The sequence below is a fragment of the Erythrolamprus reginae genome, chromosome 1 (genome assembly GCF_031021105.1).
Source record: "Erythrolamprus reginae isolate rEryReg1 chromosome 1, rEryReg1.hap1, whole genome shotgun sequence".
NCBI classification, from domain to species: Eukaryota; Metazoa; Chordata; class Lepidosauria; order Squamata; family Dipsadidae; genus Erythrolamprus; species Erythrolamprus reginae.
In genome coordinates this window covers 76,492,827-76,512,909 of record NC_091950.1, presented here as the reverse complement: position 1 = coordinate 76,512,909, position 20,083 = coordinate 76,492,827, and positions in this window count along the sequence as shown.

Sequence of the window (20,083 nt, the reverse complement as noted above, 5' to 3'; positions counted from 1 at the left end):
CGCCATGAGGGAGTCCGGTGTCTGCCCGGTCCCTCCGGCAAAGGCTGCCGGCCAGTAAGTCGACCGGCGCTATTTTCTAAAAGTTAAATATGTCTACATATACTTTTGGAAAGTTTAACACACACTCCGCAGGAAGTAGTGCCTATGCTGAGCCTTTCCGAACAAAATAAAGCTAGTGAAAAAGATCTGCAACTCACAGCGAAGCACCTTCCAAATGACTGCAGACATGCCCAAAATGTGTCCAGCAAGAAGAGATTTGTTGAGTCAGGGAACTGAAGAGGTTTGAGACAGGCTTAAAATTAAGGCTTGAAACAACAGCTCTTTATTTCAACTATGTACAGGATCCAGCAAAGAGCTAGCCTTTATATGGGTAACTGTCAGATGGCTTAACCAATCAGCCATCTCCATTTTCCCGCTTGAATGGAAGACCTGGTTATAACCATGCAGTCTGGATATCTAACAAGATTTGTTACATGATCAGGCATGTCTAGAAGAACTATACAAGGCATTCTAAGAACAAACTGTAGGGATAAACATCTGTTTTAGTAAAGGGGCCATTGCTTATAATCTCATAAAATAGGCTGCATTTGACTTCTACTTTTTAAAGTCCTGTGTCCTTCGGGAAAATAAAAGCATCTAGTTTTGAAGATCGAATCTCAGATACCAGAGATTCTACAAATCATTTTGCAATATTGGAAATATTCTTAGCACCCAGAGCAGTTCAAAGTCATATTTCTCAGGATCTACTAAGGTACATTCTCTGTGCAGAGCGCCCACAGCCAACAAGCTGCAATAAAATCTTTTGTCAGAGTTTTGATGAACAAAGTTATTCCTTTGGACCATTCTTGTTTAGGTGTCATAAGCTGTGTTGCAATTCTGGCGCAGTTGACAATGAGCAGAGAAAATGGAGGCAATGTTATGAAATACTTTTTGGACAACTTGTAAAGTGGTAAATCATCCCATTTTGACCTCATTCAAGCACCCCAGTAAGTTTGTAAATAATTGATTTTTATTTCTTGTTATAAACATACCCTATGCTTGTATGTCAATGTAAACAATCTAATTTTTATAATGCAATTTCTGAATTAAATGCCACCTAGAAAGTAAGCTGTCCTGCTCTCTCTCCTTCACACAAACACACACACAAACAAATACAATGCAGAGGATTCAATGGCTTTATTGAATTTCCAAGCCCTCCCAAGACTCATCTCCAGAGAATCCCCATTCAATTCCTCAATCACTCCAGCATGAATTCACAAAGCTGGAGCAATCCACAAGGCAAAGACAAAGTCGAGGCAAGTCAAAGATATGCTGCCTAGGGTCTGGTATACAGGGTTCAAAGCAAAGGCAAGTTCAAGGGTCAAGGCATGAATCCCATGTCTAAGTCCACAGTCTAGATCAGAAAGCACACAAAGATACTGACAAATCCTAGGCACCAAAATAGATGTGTTGTTCCCAGTATCATCTCCCTCTTTTCACTCCACTGAATAGCCATTGCCCATCAAGAGAATCATAGCTGCTGCTTGGTGGATAGCTGGGATGACTGCTATTGCTTCTGCCTCCTTTCTGCCCTACATACACTCAGGCCTAGGAGGCAGTTCCTTCTCATCCATGGTGGCTGGCTGCAGCGGTGAACTCTCTGCCCAAAGCCTCAGGGTTGTCCTGCCTCAACTATGTCTCAACTGTCCCAAGCTTAGGCAGCTGCTCATTCTGTTGCTCCCTCTGTGACTGCTCTTCCATACCTGGTCTCACTGATCCTGGCTCAGAGCCATCAGCCACCTCCAGATGTGCTGGAACTCCTCCCTGGGACCCACTCATCCTCCACTGAGCTGGCATCCATAGAGGCATCTAGGGACACATCCAAGAAGGCCATCACACAGTTTATGGCAAAGAATTTTCTCTCTCACTCCAATCACAGTACAATAAAAATTATAACAACATCAAATTGTTTTACAATAAATCAATTTCAGAAAGTTATAGAATACAATGCTACCACCTTCACTTTTGACATCTGAATAAAAATAGCTGCCCAATTTTTTAATGCTATGTTAATATACTATTAGCTAAGACCCCATTTAAGCTGTTCCGAACTCTAGTATCTCACATTGAATAGGCTGAAATGTTTCAAATCTCTCCTAATCACTTCCATATCAATTTTCATATATATAATCAATACTCTTTACAAATAGTTAAGGCCTATTAATAAAATACCCTTAAAAACATTTGAAAAATTCTTACAGTACAACAGTCAAAGGGGAAAAAATAAACCCAATAATATCACCAAATATTGCCTAATTACTAATTGCTTTATATAAAAAATTAAAAATGGAAAGGATAGAATCAAACTAAAATTAAATCTATAAAAAATAAAATGAAATTAAGTCTCTAAAGAAATTAAATTAAAAAAACGTAAGACAGAGAATAGAAAATTACACCAAATAGATAAGATAAATATAGGTGTAAAGACGCAGCAGAATAGAAAAAGAAAGCTAGGGGGAAAAAAGAAAAAGAAAAGTGCAAAACAAAAAAAAGAAAGGAGGAAAGAGCAAAGAAGAACTTTCCTCTTTTTCTCATTGACTTCTCCACCTATCTCCTAATAGCATTTTCCAAAATTTGCAAAGTTTTAAAATTGCTTTATAAAAAAGAACATACCCAACAGAATCCTCCAACCTGAACAAAGAAAAGAAAAGAAAGAAATTTCCTTGATAACCCACTGGGGTCAACTTTTATATATAAAGCTGCATACCCAGCTGAATCATCGTGCCCTAGTCTAGTTTTATCGCTGCAAACCCAGCGGAATCATCATGCCCTAATCTAAGTTGTTGGTCCCAGTGAATAAAAAAGATAATTCCTCTTCCCTAATCCTGACCCAACTTATAACCTTTCAAGAATTAATAATATGCTCTTCCAAATATGTGATCCAGATTGTCTGAAATTTAAATATCTAATGTAATTTCTCCATCATTGTTCATAAAAAATTTTTTAAAGGGAAGGAAGAAAGCCCTCCAATATCCAACCGGGATCTAATTATAAATATAGCTCTGTATGTCCAGCTAAATTTTTTATGCCCTACTCTAACTTTATCGCTGCAAGCCCAGCGGAATTCTCATGCCCTATTCTATTTAAATTGATCCCAATAGGTAATAGGAAAAGCTTCCCCTTCTTCGATCCATATTTTGGATAGTTTTAAGTCAATAAAGTAAATGACATATTTTCATTAGATGATAGCTTAAACCAAAAATCAGTTCATTTCTTATCTAAGTAAATTCATTCCATTATTTCATTATTAATTCCATTTTCAATACTTGTTTCTTCCATCATACAGTTTGAAAGAAAAAGTAAATGTGTTACTGTGATATCACAAATTTGGGCTCCCCCCACGTCTGCAATATGGCTATGATTCTATTCTATCAGAGAGTAGATTTGAGTCGCTATTTTCATTGTGGCTTGGAATGCTATAATTAAACTTTATTTGTGACTGTAGCTCTGATTTGTATGATATTGATCAGAAAAGTGTACATACTGTAAAATAGTGTCACATGACTTTTTTTCTGAAGATGATAAGTGAGTAGCATCCATTGAGATAGAAAAGCTTCTGTGGCCTTCATATAATTGCATTATCAATCAAAATTGATTGCATAATCAATCAAAATACATTTTCAAGTCCGTGTTATTGTTTCCTCATAACCCTTTGATATGTTGTAGGAAAACATTCTAAAATGTATTTATTACATGCCTAGTCATTGAGGGGCTTAGGGAGTTTATAAATTCACTATTTCAAGGTCAGAGACTGAGATATGACTTTTGTACAATAAACTTATTATTGTTCATATGCCTAAAAGGGTTACAAGGCTTATGAAGCCTACATTTTCCCTAAAAAAAAAAGAATGACAATGTCTCATCTAAATCAGGCTAAACTTCATATTTCCCAACCAGGGAAACAATTAATCTTTTTCTAAAATAAAGTTTTTTATTTTTATAGACAAACAAATATACAATATTCCATCAGTGCATCATCTGCGTGCTTCTTCTGTGCCTTCTCCCTATTCCCCTGTCATTTCTTATATCCTAATATTTATCCTTACATTTGTTATAACATTCCACCCCCTTTTCCTTACAATATTATTCTATACATATCTCCAGCCAATCATGAAATTGACCCCATCTCTGAAAATATTTTGAATCCCCTCTTTCTTTAAATATCAAGGTTAATCTATCAATTTTGGGGAAATTCCAATATTTTTTAATTATTTCTTCCTCCATAGGAATTTTCTCTGCTTTTTATCTTTGCGGAAACACTATTCTTGCTGCCGTTATCACAAGTACAATCAAATATATATTTTCCTTATTGAATTTCTCTAGTAAGATACCCAGTAGAAACAGTTCTGGTTTTAAATGGAAAGAATCTTATCAATGATACACATATTATGTAACTATGATTGAGTCATCCTTTTATCTAACATGATGGAGAGAATAATAGCTATTGCCTTTCAGTGTATGTTCCAAATGGGCTCGCAAACTATAAACAAATGAAGGTAAAACATTTTAAACAACTCTCCAAAGAACTCTCCAAAGAATCTTTTAGAACATTATGGTTTGTATTATTTTATTATTCATAATATAATGAAAGCAACTGTCCCATGGAAGTTTAACTCTACCCTGAAAACTTAATTCTGGAGATATTAGAAATACCAGTAAATGGATACTAAGACTTTGATGCTATAATAGGACCTATTGTAGACTGGCCCTGGCTTTCTAAATTCATTTAATAAATGGGATATTTAAATAAGATTGTGTGGGGAAATTTCAAAGGGCAAATGAATGAAGGGAACTTTCTCAAAGTATCCTGGTGATATCAGCAAACATCAATGGGTGAATTATTCATAATCAAGGAATTTGGACAGTGTCATATGCAAATTAAAGTACTATGCAAATAAACTTGTAAGGGATCTTTTTTATATCAAAGTATTCTGGAAGATTCTCCATGACCAATATGGCATGCGCAAAATTGAAAGAAATTGCTCAGAAAAAGCAAAAAAGTAGGGAAAATTCTGAAAAATCTAGTGAAATGGTTAACTGACCAGAAACATTCAGCAGTTGCATTTAGGAGAAGAACACCTTTAACATGCAAGGATTTTGTATCTCTCTATCCAGCAATTCATTAGTGACAGATTTCTCCAAAATCAAGAATTCCAATTGCACTACATAATTAGCAATGATCATAAACCTTCTTATAAGACTAGTAGAAGTCCACTGGAATACATTAATATAAGATTTTAAAAAAATTAAATTACTATTAAAGCAAGGGACTTTTTTCTTTGAGAACTATACACTATGCCCACATCTATGAACTGCTAAAAATACAAATTTCCTTATATTAAATACCATAGATGTCCCTAAATGATCCTGTGGTAATTTGATCTTTGAGACTCATCCAATTTTATCTATAAAGAACTGGGACATGTGTTGGGATTAGAGTTGTCCATATATTGTTTAAAAACATTCTTTATAGCTCATCATATTATCGGAAGCTTCAGTAGATTATATTTTATGGAATCACTGTAGAACATGAGATGGTAGTGATTTCTACATGCTGTTGCAGCACTGCATATCTATGTGAGGGCAAGACAACAATTTCATCATAGTAAATTTATGACAAGCCCCATTAGATCTCAGTCAGAAAGATTACATTGATGCCATTACTATACAAATCAAAACTGACCAGAACAAAAACATCCATTTTATCACAGGAAAGTGGTTGCTAAGCTTAATTTTAGGCTGCAGAAAAGTGAAGGATAGTTATGGTCAAGGAGCATGGAAGCTCTCAACATTTCTAACTTACTACAGGGCCCAAACTGGTAGATCTATCATAAGGTACTTGGAAATCATCATGTACAAGCCTGCTTTATGAGGTGTAATAAATACACAAACTTTTTAGAAAAAAACAAAACAAAACAAAAACAAATGTATATTCAAAGGAAGGGCCTAGAAATAATTCAATAAAGCATGTTAAGTTCTACTAACCATGTTTGCCAAACTTCCCCTAGGGTTCTTCCTAGCCTGTTTAGAGTTATTAGATATGAATGGTAAAAACTCAAAAAAGCCTTATAATTTTATATTAGATGTGACACAAGTTTCCTATTAAAAAATCTTATAGTTATGTGAAGTCCTGGTTAGAGAAATTTGTCTCTGGGGAGGACTGTGCTGCTGTTATAAGTAGATGTCCTACCTTCAATGAGTCCTCTGATTGTCCACTACAGAATTCTGTATAGAAGGACTAGCATCCCTGGATAGTTTACAAGTTAGATAATTCATGATGATACTCAGAGGGACTTGTCTGCCAACTTTGGAAATCAGAGCATGGTGTTCCCAATTACATCTTATTAACATAGTGTGAAGAAGCAATTTCAAGCATTAACAATTGCCCTTCTTTATTAATATGGGTGCATAGACTTTCTTTGAGGGATAGCCCAAGAAATAAATCTTACTCCAGTCATTGTAGGTGCAATAACTAGAGGTAGACTAAGACCTTATTTTGTTTAATGCTAAATTATCTCCTTTTATTCTTAAATGGTGCCATCTCACATATCAAAGGTGTGTTTAATGCAGAAAATTAATTGTTTAACCCAGGTGAATATAAAGGTAAAATACTATAGCAGTAGGCTTGAGTTTGTGGTTTACTGACTCCCTTCTTCTTCTTTACTCTTTGGAATTGTGATGATTTCACAAGATTCCTTTTAATTTGTTCATGCTTAATTTTGCTATGCATAACATGGGTTTTCTCTGCTTTAGTTCAGCATTTACTAACATTTTAAAAATTCCCATCACTACCACTATGTCTGTGATAGTCCTGGTAAAGCAGTGTTAGTAGCTGAGATACTGCTTCTCTCTCTCTCTCTCTCACCTTGTAGTGCAATCAGGTATAAAGAGGGATGTGTTCTTTCTGTGGTAGCGACTGCCAAATTTACCAAAAGAAATGCACGGCTGGCATCTTAAAACACCGGACGAAATTGCTCCAGGAGCTGGGGGACGCTGCCGGAGCTCTGTGGAGCCCCGAACTTCCGGTTTCCAGTGAAACCAGAAGTTCAGCTTTTGGCAGCACACCAAGCTGGTGCGCTGCCTACTGGACCCCAGGGGAGGTCCTAAGTTGCCCTATTTAAGGGCGGCTCAAAACAGACCTCCTCCTTTTCCCTCAACATCCTGAAAGCAAACACCCGCCCTCCCTCCTCTATCATACAGTGTGCCTGGCTGGGGTCGCTTCGGGGCCAAATAGGAATTTTTTGCGGCCTGTCTTATGGGTGCAGCTGTTTTTTCACCTATTCCACACTGACGTTAAGGGTGGACTGGTTAGGGGGTGCGGCACAATGTAGATATGCATTTGATCATTTGGCTTCCCTTTAGTCACTGGGGTTGGCAGGTTAGGGGCAGAAATGGGCAGTAGGAGTAACTGCACATTCTCCTTTTGGGCATCTTTTGAAAAATGATGGGCTGCCTCTCCCCATGAACTATAGGTTGGTGCAACTTCGGGGATTGGAGACAACTTCGGGGACTAGGTGTTCAAGATTTTTTTGCCTCTTCTTAAGAACCATTTTCTGCTTAAGATCCCGAGCCCAGAAAAATTTCCCAGGAAATTTGAGAGAGCCACAAAGTCCTCGCCACTTTCCTGCCATTCCCCCTTTAATCCCAGCCATCTCAGACTTTTCTGGGCTGCCAGAGGAACCTTTCGGTGGCACTTAAGGAGGTTTTGGCAGTCCAGAGCAAACAAAGCATTTTCCTTTATCTGGGCACTTGGAGAGGAAATAAACCTCTGCCAGTGCCTAGAGAAAAGAAAGGCACCCTTTGCTCTGTGCAGGAAATGTCCTCCTCCTCTTCTAACTCCTCCTCCCTCCCACCCAAATTCCAACCTTTTATTTATTTCCTAATGAGTTTGTATGCATTATTTACTTTTACATTGTTTCCTATGGAAAAAATTGCTTCTACTTACAAACTTTTCTATTTAAGCACACACACACACACACACACACACACACACACACACATATATATATATATATGAATGATGAGGCAGCAGCCATCTCGATCACCGGAACATAGAAACTTTAATAAAATCACTTAGCTTTCGTTAGCGTGCTGCTAACTTCGTCAGAGTATTAAAATGCCATGGGAGACAATCACCTTTATAAAGCATTATTCAGTCTGCTCATTGCTCGCGTCACAGGGCCACACCCTTCCCTCCCCTCTGCGGCAAGCCTAATTGTGGGCTTGCTCATGCTGGCTAAAGGGGGATCTACCACTTTTACTCGTGTCTGTTGCCTCTTTCCCTCCCCAAGGGAGGAGGTGGAGTTATGAGGCAATACTTCGGAGGTGTTTGGTATTACTTTCCCCACCCCCATTATCGTTGTTACTTTCTATAGTGGTACATGTCTGCTCTTGCAATTTTTTTGCCCATGCCCTCGTCTTAGGTCTGCACTGTTCTAATCCCCCCTTGTCCCCTGTGTTGGAACTGCATTGTGCCCCTCCCCCTCTACCTCCATGTTGCTCCAGTATGTTCCCTTGCTTCCCGTTGGGGGTTGCTCTATCCTCATTTAGCTGGTTTCCATGCCCGGCCCGGGGAATTCTGTTAGGGGCTTTATCCAATCCTAATGTGGCCCTGTGACGCGAGCAATGAGCAGACTGAATAATGCTTTATAAAGGTGATTGTCTCCCATGGCATTTTAATACTCTGACGAAGTTAGCAGCACGCTAACGAAAGCTAAGTGATTTTATTAAAGTTTCTATGTTCCGGTGATCGAGATGGCTGCTGCCTCATCATTCACACACATACCTGGAACTCGCATTTTTAGGACTATTCTTGATATATATATATATATATATATATATATATATATATATATATATATATATATATATATATATGTGAAGGGATTGGATACTGTAGCCTAGAGGATAATTCTCTGCCTTACAAGGCAAAGGTTGCAGGTTCATGTCCCAGTGGGTATGGCTAGCTGATGAGGCCAAAATAAGGCCGAAATAGATCTATCCTAGTCTCCCTTAATTTTCAAATTCAGCAAAAAAATATCTGACACACACACACACACACACACACACACACAGTGGTACCTCTACTTAAGAATTTCATTCATTTCATGACCAGGTTATAGATAATATTTTTGCTGATAAGTACTATAGATCTATTTTGGTCTTATTTGCCTTCATCAGGTAGCCACACCCTTACTGGGATTTGAACTTGGGGCTCTGCCTTATAAGGCAGTGGCCTTAGCCTCTAGGCTACAAGCTTGCCTCCTGAATCAGCTTGTACCAAGGAAGAGTTATGAGTGATTGTTTGTTGAGTCACCCTGGTATATGGAAGGAGCATAGAGTTTCCTTTTGCCTCTTGACTCCACCAGGGGCCATATTCCAAGGCAGATAACCTTTTTTTCTTTTTTACAGCCAATGACTATAATCTATAAGTGTAACATATTTTTGCTGATCATGAAAAGGAAGTTTTGTATGTATATATATATTCGACACAAAAAAACATGTAATCCTTCCCTGGTACAGAGCTGAAGGGATTGGATACTGTAGCCTAGAGGTTAACAAGGCAGAGGTTGCAAGTTCAAGTCCCAGTGAGGGTATGGCTAGCTGATGAGGCCAAAATAAGGCTGAAATAGATATGTCACACACACGTGTGTGTGTGTGTGTGTGTAACTTGATCAAAGTAAGTTTGACATATTAACTTTCAAAATTAACAAGAACTTTGGCCTCAATAGATTACTCCCAATAGATTACTAAAAGTGGATTAATATTCTCCTTATATGAAGTTTGCCATTTTAGAAAAAAAGTGTCTTGTGTGAAATATAATTTATTAATCCAATTTAGTAGAAATAGTTATGATAATCTGAGGCCATGAACATGGAAAATCTACAGACAAACTTTAATGAGATCAGTTTCAGTGTATTATCAAACTTGTTTTTGATCATATAGACTAGGGATTCACAACCTTTTTTTGCTCATTGTGCACTTCTCAGCCTTATTTAACTGATCTGGTCATTCTCATCATCACTACCTGGAAAAAAACCACATATTTTACAATCTGAATTGTTTATTATTAGGGGATGATTAGGGGACAGAATTAGAGAGTGATTAGGGGATTGGAAGCTAAAATATATAAAGGACAGTTGCTGGAATTGGGCATGTCTAGTTTAATGAAAAGACGGGCTTGGGGTGACATGATAGCATATCTCAGGGTTTGCTACAAATAAGAGGGAGTCAAGCTATTCTCCAAAGCACCTGAAGGAAGACAAAAAGCAATGGGTCAAAACTAATCAAGGAGACAAGCAACCTAGAACTAAGAATAAATGTACTGATTTTCACTGGACTTAACCAGTGGAAAAACACCAATTATTTGAAATGGTATAGGGTTTTCTGCCTGAGCAGGGATTAGAAGACCTCCAAGGTCCCTTCCAACTCTGTTATTCTATTCTATTCTATTCTATTCTATTCTGTTCTGTTCTGTTCTGTTCTGTTCTATTCTATTCTATTCTACTCTACTCTACTCTACTCTACTCTACTCTACTCTACTCTATTCTATTTATTCCATTCCATTCCATTCCATTCTATTCTATTAAACTGTTATCATATAAAGACTATGGCCTTTTTGTTATGGATTCTGGGGGGAGGGATGTGATTCATATTGAAAATGACTGATGTAGACAACCCAAAAGATAATAATGAAGGATTTTTATGGAGTTGGCCATCAGAATCATGCTGACATCTCAGAACCTTACAATTTCTAAAACTAATAGTACATAAAACACCAAATCAATTAAAATTAGAGTACTTCCAAGGTTTATTTTTTTCATTGATGTGCTGTTTTGATAGTTAGTGTGATATATTTTCCAGTTAAATTTTGCAATTGTATTACAAAATACAAAAAGCACCACATAATTTAAGACATTCCCCTTCCCTGTATTTAAGGCTCTTGTTTTAAAGGCTGAACAGAAATGAAACTTTATTTCAAAAACTGTATCAAAATATAATTTCTTTAAAAAATATCTTTACCATATTGGCAAATCTAGAGGCCAATGAAATCAAGTAAAGCATTAGATTAAAGATGACCTTTAAGAATGGCAACCAGCCTTTCTTAGGGCATTAGGGAGTGTACCATATTGGGTAGCATTTGTGACAAAATCACATCTGAAACTTTGGGTTTTGATCATATGCTTTAAAGATGGTACTGAAACATTATTTGCATCCCCGTAGCCTATTGTGCACAATATGCTACACACATTTTAGCTTGTATATGTGTGATCTATCTGCCTGCCCCTGCCTGCCTGCCTGCCTGCCTGCCTGCCTGCCTGCCTGCCTGCCTGCCTGCCTGCCTGCCTGCCTGCCTGCCTGCCTGCCTATCTATCTATCTATCTATCTATCTATCTATCTATCTATCTATCTATCTATCTATCTATCTATCTATCTATCTATCTATCTCAGTGTTTCCCAACCTTTTTTGAGCCGTGGCACATTATTCACATTTACAAAATCCTGGGGAACATTGAGCGGGGGGGGGGGGGGGGGGGGGGCAAAAAAAGTTTGGACAAAAAATATCTCTCTTCCTCCCTTTCACTGTATTTATCTCTCCCTCTTTCTCTCTCTCCCTCTCTTGCCATCTCTTTCTCTCTCCCCCTCTCCCTCTTTCTCTCCCTCTTGCTATCTCTTTCTCTCCCCCCTCTCCCCCCTCTTTCTCCCTCTCTTGCTATTTCTTTCTCTCCCCCCTCTCCCTCTCTCTTTCTCTCTCTCCCTCTCTTGCTATTTCTTTCTCTCTTTCTCTCCCCCCTCTCTCCCTCTCTCTTTCTCTCTCTCCCTCTGTTGCTATCCCTCCTCTCTCTTTCTCTCTGTCCCTCTCTTGCTAACCCCGTCTCTCCCTCTCTCTTACCCTCTCTTGCTATCTCTTTCTCTCCCCTCTATCTCCCTCTCTTTTTCTCTCAGCAGCGGCAGCAGGGTGATCAGCTGTGAGGCGGAGCTCTGGAACCGAGGCACCGACGGCGGCAGCTAGACATGTTGCTAGACGCCGTACATGCGGGCAACCGGGCAGGGAACACCGACGGGCCGACCACCGGCGGCTACCAAAGGCTAACTGGCTGGTTTGGAAAACCGGTCCAGTTAGTTGAACTGTGGCCAAACTGCGTTTGCAAGAACCCAGCGGCTCTCCTGCTTAGGCGAGCGTGCCAGATGTTGCGCGCAAGCAATTGGGGATGGGGGGAAATGAGCCCCTTCTGCGGTCCGCCGCGGTACGGCACCCCCATTTGCCCAGTCTGCTGGACAAGGGGGAAGGGGGAAGAAGAGCGGGGTCTGGACCCCGCTCCTCACCACCTTCTCCCTCGGAGACCTTTTCTCTCTCCGCCTTAGGGAGAAAAGGATTGGAGCAACCGACCGGCGAGTTGGTCTGCTGCTTCCACATCATCGCGCTGTCCCCCTTGCAGGGTGGGGAATCTTCCTCACACCTGCACCATCCTGTCCGCCGTACCCTTTTGCACCTTCTTCTCCAGCGCTCCCCACCGCCCATTCCCGTGGAATTAGTGCGCACGCATTTTCCCTAAGGAACGGCTACAGCAACATGTCCAGCCGCCGCCGGTCAGAGCCTCCGTTCCGGAGCTCCGCCTCACAGCTGACCACCCTGGCGCCACCACATGTCTACTGCCCGCTGCCGCCGCCATCACTCTCCCGCTGCGTGCCACCCTCCCGCAACCGCCGCCATCCCACCAGGCCCCAAAGCTCACCTGCTGCCGTCGCCAGGAAAGCTCCAGCCGGGCGGGGCGCTGCAGCTGCCGGAAAACTTGGAAGGCACAAATAATGAAGCTCAGGTTCCGGTCTCACAACTTTTTGATCTTCGCAAAAAGTTGGGAGACCAGAAGCTGAGCTTTTTTCTTCGCGGCACACCTGACGGTGTCTCGCGGCACACCAGTGTGCCGCGGCACACCGGTTGGGAAACACTGATCTATCTACAGACTAAAAAATTGATATAATTTAAAGATCTAATGACATAGTTCTACAGAGGATGGTGAGAAGAAAAATTCTGGTGATTTGAAACTGGCTCCTTTAAATGTAACATTTGAGCAGTCCAGTAAATTTATCTTCATTATCCTCCTCTTTCCACATTGCTCCAACCTTTACATTTCTCTCCATATAGAGTCCCATTTTAGCTTCATAATGAATTTTGAGATTTCAAAAAGAAAAATGCTTGCTCTAAATATCTATCTATCTATCTATCTATCTATCTATCTATCTATCTATCTATCTATCCATCTATCATCTATCTATCTATCTATCTATCTATCTATCTATCTATCTATCTATCTATCTATAATTCATTTATTCATATTCCATCTTTATTGTTTTTACAAATAATTTAAAGCAGCAAACATATTCAGAACATATTCCTTCTCTCCCTTTCTAATAAGGTGGGTTGGTCTGACAGGGAATGACTGTCCCCAAAGCTTTCTACCTTTCTAGATTTCAGGGCTAAGGTGGGATTTGAACTCATGGCTTCCTGCTTTCTAGCCTGGTGCCTTAACCATTAGACCGCTATACCAACCATGGAAAAAAAAATAATTCTAAGCTATTCATGAAAACACTGTCAGTTTCTTTATTTTTCTGGTCCTTATTATGGGGTTTCCCGATTAGATTCAAGTCAATCATGTTTAATACACAAAATGAACATACTAACACAGTAACAGAATTGTAAGGGACCTTGGAATTCCCCTGCTTAATCAGGAGACCTTACACCATTCTAGATTGTCTAAACTCTTTTTAAATATCTCCACTGATGGACCAGCCACAACTTCTGGAGGGAAGCCATTCCAAAGATTGTTCCCACTGACAGGAAATTTCTCCTTGTGGACAGACTTTTCAGAATTACTATCAAAATGTCAGGATAGTAAATAAAGCCAAACTCAGGGTCATTGGCAAATTAGTGTTTTCTAGAAGACTAGCAGTACTAAATGTATGGTTTCATCTAGTATATTATTTTAAATTGTATGCCTAAAAGAGGATCATAAAGGTCTAATGTGAAATACTGCAGAACTGATGTTAGCATTGTAAATTGCCTATATATTCATGGAACACTTTTAATTAAAATTGGAAAGCATCTATTAGCTTTTTAAAATAGAATTCTTCCTCATATTAATTAAAGTAATGACAGCTTTTTGAAGACTGCACTAAATTGTATTCCATCCCAACAGAACAATGGGAAACATTATCTTATGATGGGGGTGGTGGTGCAATTTTTGATTGCATTGAGAATTTACTTTATATGTCAACTCTACAAAATTAATTTAGATATTATTTTTCAGCTGTGAGATGATTTTATTAAACTGAATGAGAAATGGTAATATAACAATAAGGAAAATTTCTTCATCCAGTTATTTTAGAAAGAGCCAGCATAATCATACTCCACACAGTATCAAGGAAGCAGCTGTAGAGGTAGTCAATAGTATTACGTACCTGGGAGTGCAGATAACCAACAATCTGAACTGGTCTCTCCACACATCATCCTTAGTGAAGCGCGCAAACCAACGTCTACGTTTCCTGCATCAAATGAAGAGACCACATCTTTCTCCTTTTTCCTTTTATCCTGATCACTTTTTACAAAGGCATGTGAAGAGTGTTTTTAACAAACTGCATCACTATTTAGTTTGGTGGCGAATAGAAATTGCCTCAGATAGAAAGTCCATAGAGACAGTGACACAGTCAAGAAGATTATAGGAAGGTTGCTAGTACCGTGTGTATAACTGGTTGGCTTTTATAATGTATAACTTAAGCCAGAAATGTATGGTTAAAGGAATTAGCACACTACTGCTTTAATAACTGGTGGTGTAATCTCCTATAAGGCGGCAGGAGGCACAATCTGGGCAGCGGCGGCCAAGGCTCAGGCCCCTCACCAGACCCGTCTTCTTTCAGCGCCAGCCCCACTCGGAGAGGAGCCCTCGGTGGCCATGGGAGAGCCTCCAAATCCGGATGGGCGGCTACCCACCCGCAGCAGCAAAGGGAGGCGATAGTTCAGGCTTTCAGGATGCTGAGCCGCTGGGGCATTGGCATGTAATAGGGGCAGCGCTTTGCAAGGAAGCACTTGGAGGAGTTTGAGGCGAGGAAGTGGAGGGTTCAAGCGGCTTTTTTTTTCTTCATGGGGGAACTCAGGCCAAGCGACCTCCGCCCACCCTTTTCTTCCTCTCTTCAGCCCGGGACCCAGGTACCTCTCTGCTGGCGATGCCATTTTTCTTGAGAAGGCAGCCGCGAGAAACATCGGCTTGGCATGAATGGGTGGGATTGATGCCCTTTAAATTTAGGGCCTTTCCGGCTTGCATCTTCCAAAGTGGCTGGTGGGAATTGGTGCCACAATTTTGCCCCCCCAGGCCTCTCAGCTGTTTGGCGGCCCACGTGTCGGCCTCCGCTGCCCAGATTGTGCCTCCTGCCAACGCTGTAGCTGACAGAAGATACATGGGCCACCAAACAGCTGACGGGCCCAGCAGCTGCAAAATCAGTGGGGGTGGCAGTAGCAGGTATGTGTGGGATGCTGAGCAGCTGAGATGTGTGGCCTCCTCTCCAGCCTCTGCCGCCACCACCTGCACCCTAGAGTGCAGCAAAGCCCCCTGATTGCTTCCCTGTTGAACCTGCAGGTTCTGGCAGGAATGGAGGAGGGAGGGGGAGGAAGAAAAGAAGCATCTCTACTTTGCAGAAATTCGACTTTTGCGGGCGGTCTCGGAAGCAAGACTGCCAGATTCTATAACAGCTTTGTCCCATGTGATATTTGTCTGGTAAGTTTCCAAGATTTGTTTTTATTTATTTTTATTTATTTATTTATTTTGTCCAATACACAATGAGAGTTTTAGTGGGTGTATATATATATATATATATATATATATATATATATATATATATATATATATATATATATATATGTTAAATGTTTTTAGCTGGAATTTTAAAATTAAGGGAGACTAGGATGGTCCCATTTCGGCCTTGTTCTGGCCTCATCAGCTAGCCACACCCTTTCCTTACTGGGATTCGATCTGGTGAACTCTGCCTTGTAAAGCAGAGAACTAGCAGTTTGAGCTATCAGATAAGGTCCCTTCCAGCTCTGTACCAGGGAGGGGCTATATGTTTTTTATGTCGGATCACCCTGGTATATTTTGCTCTATCTATATATATATATGACGGTCTTGGTATATTCGGGTTTCTTCCCATGTAGGATTTGGACATTTCTGGCAACGTTTTGACGAGGTCTCACTCGTCATCTTCAGGCTGGTGTTTCTCTCCTTGTTCTCAGGCGAACACTGCGAGACCTGAGCTGCCTTCCCTCTATAAATACTGGTGGCTGGATGTGGTTTGATGGCTCACCCAGCCACCAGTATTTATAGAGGGAAGGCAGTTCAGGTCTTGCAGTGTTCGCCTGAGAACAAGGACAGAAACACCAGCCTGAAGATGACGAGTGAAACCTCGTCGAAACGTCGCCAGAAATTTCCAAATCCTACACGGGAAGAAACCCGAATATACCAAGACCGTCATACTTGTACCCGTGAAAATCTACGAAAACAAATATATATATATATACAGTGGTACCTCGAGATACGAGTTTAATTCGTTCCGGACCTGTGCTCTTAAGTCGAGCAGCTCTTATCTCGAACGACTTTTCCCCATAGGAATTAATGTAAATAATTTTAATTGGTTCCAGCCCTCAAAAAATTCACAAAGTTAGTCTAAATTATGCAAAAATACATGTTTTTAATGAAGAAACTTGTAAACTTTCTTAAACTTTTAAATTTACATATGTACACAGTAGCCTAATCATCTGTTTTTGCCTTTTTGGCTGCACTTTCACTTGGAGCAGCTCTTTTTGTAAAAAATGTGTCCAATGACATCTGCTTTTGCCTGCTTTTCAAAATGTTCCGAAAGTGAGTCAATGAGGTGTCATTGAAAAGTGCTGCTGAATGACTCGTGGCTACTTTCTCTGGGTGATTTTTTTCCACAAAACTGACAACGTTCTCCCACTGCGCTAGCATCACTTTTATCTCACTGGTAGGAATGGCTTTCGGTAGTTCCTGCATCTCTTCCTCACTGCTGCTCATCTCTTGGGTCAGATCCATCTGTTGCATGTCATGGAGCGCCTTCAGGTCCTCTGTAGAGAGCAGTTCTTCATGCTCTTCGACAAGCTCATTGATGTCACCCTCGTCTACCTCCAGACCCATACACTTACCGAGTGACACAATCTCCTCCAATGGGGTGTCAGTCTCGGTGATGTCCTCGGTCTCACCCTCGGGCTCAGCAGAGTCCCTTGGTGCAACAGCAGCAGGCCACAACTTCTTCCACGCCGAGTTCAGGTTTCGCCTTGACACTTCTTGCCAGGCAAGGTCAATGATGTTAAGGCAAGAAACGATGTTAAAATGATCCTTCCAAAACTCACGCAGTGTCAAGTTGGTGTTCTCTGTTACATCGAAACATCGGCGGAACAGATGCTTCGTGTACAGCTTCTTGAAGTTAGCTATGACCTGCTGATCCATTGGTTGCAGGATTGAAGTCATGTTGGGTGGGAGAAAGACAACCTTCACAAATTGAAATTCTTCAAGGATGTCGTCTTGAAGAGCAGGTGGGTGGCCTGGAGCATTGTCGAGCAGCAGTAAGGCTTGTAGGGGGAGCTCATTAGCCAGAAGATATTCCTTCACCGTAGGACCAAAAGCAAGATTTACCCAGTCCACAAAGAACTGCCTCGTTACCCATGCCCTTGCATTGGAGCGCCACAGGACATGGAGTCTTTCCTTTAGAATTTTGTGTGTCTTGAACGCGCGAGGATTCTCCAAATGGTACACGAGAAGTGGCTTCACTTTACAGTCACCCGACGCGTTTTGCACACAATGCAAGGGTTAGACGGTCCTTCATGGGCTTATGTCCTGGCAGGCTCTTTTCCTCGGCAGTAATGAAAGTCCTACGGGGCATTTTCTTCCAAAACAGCCCAGTCTCATCACAGTTAAAGATCTGTTGAGAGACATAGCCTTCTTGTTCAACCAGGCTAGCAAAATGCACAACAAACTCCTCCGCTGTCTTGATGTCTGCACTCGCTGCCTCCCCATGCCGAACCACTGAGTGAATGCCACTTCTTTTTCTGAACCTGTCAAACCACCCATGGCTTGCCTTGAACTCATCTGGATCTCCCGACGAGGATGGTTCATTGCTCTTCAGATCGGCGAATATCGCATGAGCCTTCTCGCTGATGACCGCCTCTGTTATTGTATCTCCGGCCAGCTCCTTTTCTTTTATCCAAATTAGCAATAACCTCTCCATCTCTTCATGAACAGACGTCCTGAGTTGGGAAATTATTGTCGCTCCTTTTGCTGGTTTAACACCTTTAAGGATGTCCTTCTGCTTCAGGATTGTACAGATGGTGGATGTGCTGCGTTGGAACTTCCTCGCAAGGTCAACAACACGAGTCCCTTTTTCGTGCAAATTAATGATCTCCTGCTTCGCTTCTATGGATATCATCATCTTCTTCTTCTCAGCGGCATTTTTTGGAGCCATCCTCGCTCTAAACACCGACACCACCGAGACAACTGGAAGCCTATCCCGAATTTGCCTGCAAGCAGAAAAATTAAAATCAGCCAAGTAAGAAAGTTTTAATGCCAACTCTTAGAAGGTCCTATTGGTCAGCACTTTGGCCCACAAGCCTATTTGCTCCTTCTGGGGGAAGCCTCTGACCATCCTTTGATAGGACTAGAATTAGAGAAAGTGGATGTAGAAATCCTATTTATTCTATGGTCTCAGAAATGGAGTGCAGAATGAATATGTAAATCATTAAAGCTGATGTTTCTTCTGACCTTGCTAGGCCAAGTCAGGAAATGTAGACATTACAAGAACTTAATAAAGATGATAAGCTGAGAGCTTTCCTTCCCTTCCTCTTTTTACCCAAAACAATCAACATGGCAAACTTTCAACTTCTCTGCCACCCAATCCTGTAGGACAGAGGTCCCCAACCTTTTTTGAACCAGGGACCGGCTTTAAGCTAGACCAGTTTTCCATGGCCCGGTGGTGGTGGGGAGCTAGCTGTCAGCAGCACTGTAAAAGGGGCGATCAAGAGAGGAATGGGTGAATGAATGGACGGAGGGTGGGTGGGAAGGAAGGAAGGAAAGAGGGAAGGGACAGGAACAGAGGAAGGAAGCAAGGAAACTTATGAAAGGGGAGAGTAAGAGAGGAAGGAGTGAAAGAAGGGAATGAGGGAGGAAAGAAGGGAGGAAGGAAAAGGAAAGCAAGAAATGGAGGGAGGAAAGGAAGGAAGGAGAGAAAGAGAAAGAAAGAAAGCAAGAGAAAGAAAGAAGAATGAAAGAGCAAGAGAGAAAAAGAAAGAGAGAAAGAAAGCAAGAGAAAGAAAGAAGAAAGCAAGAGAAAGAAAGAAGAATGAAAGAGAAAGAAAGAAGAATGAAAGAGAAAGAAAGAAGAATGAAAGAGAAAGAAAGAAGAATGAAAGATAAAGAAAGAAGAATGAAAGAGAAAGAGAGAAAAATAAAGAAGAATGAAAGAAGAATGAAAGAGAGAAAAAGAATGAAAGAGAAAGAAAGAAGAATGAAAGAGAGAAAAAGAGAGAAAGAAAGAAAGAAGGAGAAAGAAAGAAGAATGAAAGAGAAAGAAAGAAGAATGAAAGAAGAATGAAAGAGAAAGAAAGAAGAATGAAAGAGAAAGAAAGAAGAATGAAAGAGAAAGAAAGAAGAATGAAAGATAAAGAAAGAAGAATGAAAGAGAAAGAGAGAAAAAGAAAGAAGAATGAAAGAAGAATGAAAAAGAGAAAAAGAAGAATGAAAGAGAAAGAAAGAAGAATGAAAGAGAGAAAAAGAAAGAGAGAAAGAAAGAAAGAAGGAGAAAGAAAGAAGAATGAAAGAGCAAGAGAGAAAAAGAAAGAGAGAAAGAAAGAAGAATGAAAGAGAGAAAAAGAAAGAGAGAAAGAAGGAAAGCAAAAGAAAGAAGAATGAAAGAGAAAGAAAGAAAGAAGAATGAAAGAGAAAGAAAGAAGAATGAAAGATAAAGAAAGAAGAATGAAAGAGAAAGA